The sequence below is a fragment of the Condylostylus longicornis genome, unplaced genomic scaffold (genome assembly GCF_029603195.1).
Source record: "Condylostylus longicornis isolate FDR11 unplaced genomic scaffold, ASM2960319v2 ptg000081l, whole genome shotgun sequence".
NCBI classification, from domain to species: Eukaryota; Metazoa; Arthropoda; class Insecta; order Diptera; family Dolichopodidae; genus Condylostylus; species Condylostylus longicornis.
The window spans coordinates 1,085,325-1,089,740 of record NW_026578049.1 but is presented as its reverse complement, the minus strand read 5'-3'; positions in this window follow the sequence as shown (position 1 = coordinate 1,089,740).

Below are 4,416 nucleotides of genomic sequence, written 5' to 3'. Positions count from 1 at the left end.
AAATTATATTTAATTCCAAATGATTGCTTAGTATTAGAATTATAAACTAAATCGTCATCATTTATAAATAGGAAAGGGAAAGGTAAAAGTTTAGTGGAGACAATAAATAGGTGTTTGGACAACATACTTACATTGGACGAAGTAATTGGAATTAAAAATACATGAAAAGAAGAGCAAAACACTTTAACTTGCAAAACACGACTCAATTAATGTACAGCTTTTATTTTTTAACTAAGCAAAAATTCTATATTTTAAATGCAATATTTTATATTCAATTAATTTTTTAAAATTTGTGTAGTATCATGCATTACCTCATTCCAGTTGAATAAATTCGCTACAATATTATAAATTTACATTTGTTCCGAAAATTCTTTTTATACCACCCTCACACACTTGATTTACCTGCGAATATTTTCTCTTTGACGCATATTTACACTTAAACACCTTTATATTTTCAAATTGATCTAAAAATACACTTTTAACATATCCTTGAAAATTGAAAAGCTTTTAGGTAATTGAAATATTTTTGAAAATTTGGAAATTTTCCTTCCAAATATCTCATTTCAAATTCTCAAAAATTTTTAAAATAACATGAAATTTTAAAATTTTTGGGAAAATTCAATGAAATTACTTATAATATAATGTGATATAAGTATTACAAGACTAAATTATTATCCGTTTTGTTAAATTTATTTTTCACTTTAACCTTTTTTTATCTTATCTTTATTTTTAATAATCTGTAATTTAAGTATTTAAATGTAATTCGTGGAAATAGATAAAATTTTCAATATTTTTGTATAGAATCACATGTACATGGATTGTTCGATTAAAAATAAAAAGGGAATGAAAGTTTGAAAGGAAGAAGCAAAAATTGTATTTATTAAATGATGTTAAATAATGGGCTCGAAAATATATTTAAAAATTTCCTTTTATATTATAAATATTTCTTATTTCTTCGAAGTAGTTTTTATTTTAAGAAATAATTTTTAATAGATTATTTACATTTGAATAAAAAATGAAATTTGTAATCATGATATTAATAAATTTTGTAAATTGAGACTTATTAAAAATTTAATTGTGGTGCCGAAATTCAATTCTCTTAGGTCTGTTTTTACTTGAATTAATTGGCGAATCATTTAAGGATTTGTAATAAAATCAATTTAAAATGTGAGTTTTTTTACATTGTTGTCTTTACAAATATCTAGTTATTTTTAAAATATTTTTATATTTTTTGTAATTAATTAAGTCCTACCAAATATTCAAAGTAATTATTTGCAATATGCCCCGGAAAACCGGGGCGCTATGGAAAATTTAGCAAATCAATTAAATTTATTAACAACATAATAAATTTTTTTGAATTTTTTTCATTACTTGTTTTCAAAAAAAAAGTTTTCTTTCTATTTAGAGCGCAAGATGTACATGCCTATAGAAAGACATTGCATGATAACGTTACGTGAAAGTAATTTGTTTTGCGCAATTGACTATAGGGGAAGGGGGCAGTGCGTAGGATGCCAATCAAGTTCAGAACTAAACCTGATTAAGTCAAAAGAGTTGTTTATAAACGGACGTACATTATACAAAATTATTCTATGATCAATAGAATAAATAAAATTTTGAGAAAAATTTTTAGAATTAAAAAATTTCATAAATAATATTTTCAATTATTGGGTTATTAAACATATAACAATTTTTAACAAAATTAACCCTTTCGAGCATAAACATCGAAAATTTGTGTGCCTTAGATCAAAGTATAGAAAACTAATATTTTTTAACATACTTACTTAATAATTGTGATCCGCTATTGAAATTAGGTTTGATTTTTAAATATAAAATCTTTATCTATTTAAAAATGAATATTTTATTACTAAATTAAATACAAACTTTGAACAAATATGAGTGTGATAATATATTATAATGAATTTAAAGAAAAAGGTGGAAGTGGATGGAAGTGGATAATTTTTTTTTAATATTCTGAATTGTTAATATTTTTATTTCTTAATTTTATTTTATTTTTTTCGTGTGTTCGTCATTTTCTTTGATGAGTTGGTTTTTTTTGTTAATTGTGTTTTAGTTATATATGTGAGTATGTAAAAATAGCTGGAAATGGGTCAGAAACACCAGCAATTTTTAATGTAAAATTAATTTTTTTTTTGAATTTATTATGTTTATTATATACTCGGTGTTTTTAAAAATAAAATTTGAAAATAAATTTAGAATATTAAAGAACCGAAAGAATCATTTGTGACAGATCCCCCCTGCTCTCTTTACCCTTGTTTGCGTTTACTACTTAAATATTTTTTTGAATAATTTCTTGAACAATATTTTCGTTTTTCGAGTATATTTTCTACTTCATTATTTCTGACAAAAAGAAAAAGAATGAATGCTTAATGGATAGTTTTTGGGTGATTTTAAAAGTGATTTCTGCCGGTATAATTTTTTTTCTGTTTTTCTTTCTTTTATAAATTTTCTTCTTCTTTTTCCTTTTTGGAAATACTCGTAGCAGACATACACAATTCTGGTTTGCCAATTTATAATGAATTAGTGATGATAATGATGACAACGATGATGATGATGATGTTGATTATGTCGATGATTGTGATGATGTCTGGTAGTCTCTAAAGTTTATTTGGTTTTTTTTTTCATCATTAAAATAAATATAAATAAAAATTTTTGATTTTTGTGTTTTTGGTCAATGCACTCTATTTTTTTTTTTTTGGTTTTTGAAAAACTCAATAAAACTTATGAAACTTTTTATTTATTTGGTTTTGTTTTTGACTTATTAACTTTTTTGTAGTATTTTAAGTATTTGGAAAAACATGAAAGAACTAAGTAAATTGGAAGAATTATACAAATCCAAAAAAGAAAAATTAAAAAAAAAAAAGGAAAAAAAATCACTTTTTGATTAATTAGATTTACAATTTTCGTGAAAATTTTAGAAGAAAAAATTTTTAATTTATTTTTTTTTTTTAAATCTGTTTTTGTATCACGACTAGCTTTATTGAATTTAGAAATTTTAATTTGTAAAATCGATTGATTTATATACGAACTTACAGCACACAGAGTAGTTCATTAAATTAGAGCCCGACTAATTAATAATAAAAATTCAATTATGTGCCGATATGATGTGGAATTTTCTTTTATTTCTCTTCAAATAATTACGGCAAATAAAGCAGGATTTCAATTCAGTATAATTTATTTTACATTCTTAGTGTCAAAGATATTGGAAACTCGTTCATTAAATTCTCCTTAGTCTTTCTAGAGAAATTTCATTCGACTTTTAGTAAAGTTTGGCGTTAAAAATGGGTTAAACTTTTTTCCGGAATGCCTGCCAAATGTCAACGACTTCCAAGGTACAGGGATTTTAAAGAAAATGTTCGAAGCGTTTATCATTTTGTACAACAAAAATTTATTAGCCAAAAAAAATTTCCGGCATTTTCTTAAAATCATTCTTGGAAACCGTCAGGATTTGCACCTATTTCAAAATAAAAGTCTTATCCACATTTATATCATCTATAACTATTTATGTATAATGTTGCATACCTTTCTGAATCACTTAGTATGGTATTGCACATGTTATGTGTAGGCTACAATGTGTTAATCAATCATTTACGCACTTACTTTATTAAATCCAAAGCATACGTCTGCTTTTTATACAAGTGATTATTAAACGAAATTCACACATAAGCAACGTTATTGGTGGTTTCGTAATTTAAAATGTTATACTCGTATATATCTCTTATAGTTTTAAATATTTTCTGAATATTTAAAATAATGAATAATAAATTACAAATTTTAATACGGAAAATGTAAGAAACGTTTTTTTACAGAGTGTTCCTGTTTTGTGAGTCAAATATAATTTAATTTGATGAGTAGCAATCAGTTGCTAAAGCCGTTTAAAATTAGAAATTTAGAAACTTCTGCCAAGTGATGATAGTATCCAAATTAGTATATATGTATTTAAATAAAACATATTTCCTGACATTGAGAAAATTATTTTCGTGCTCTGAAGACAAGAAAATTTAATTAGTATTGTTTACAAAATCAAAACTATTAAATATTTTCTTAATAATAGATCATTCCAAAAAGATAATAAATAAATAACCTTGCATAGTGAAGAAGGGTTTTCAATATATAAGCTTATTCCATTCTTTTATTCGCATTCTTAAATATGATGTTAATTATCAACACACTTTAACTCAATATTGATTAATTTTCAAAGAAATAAAAAATGAGTTTCAACTTAATTTAGAAAATAATTTTCACTACTCATTCCACTACAAAAGAATTATTGCAAATTTTTAAAATTTCTAAAAAAAAATAAATTTTACTTTACTTTGACATTTCAAAAACTGATGGTATTTTTGCAAAGGGAATATTTTTTTATGTTTAGTAAAAGAAAAGAAGGATAAAAATCAA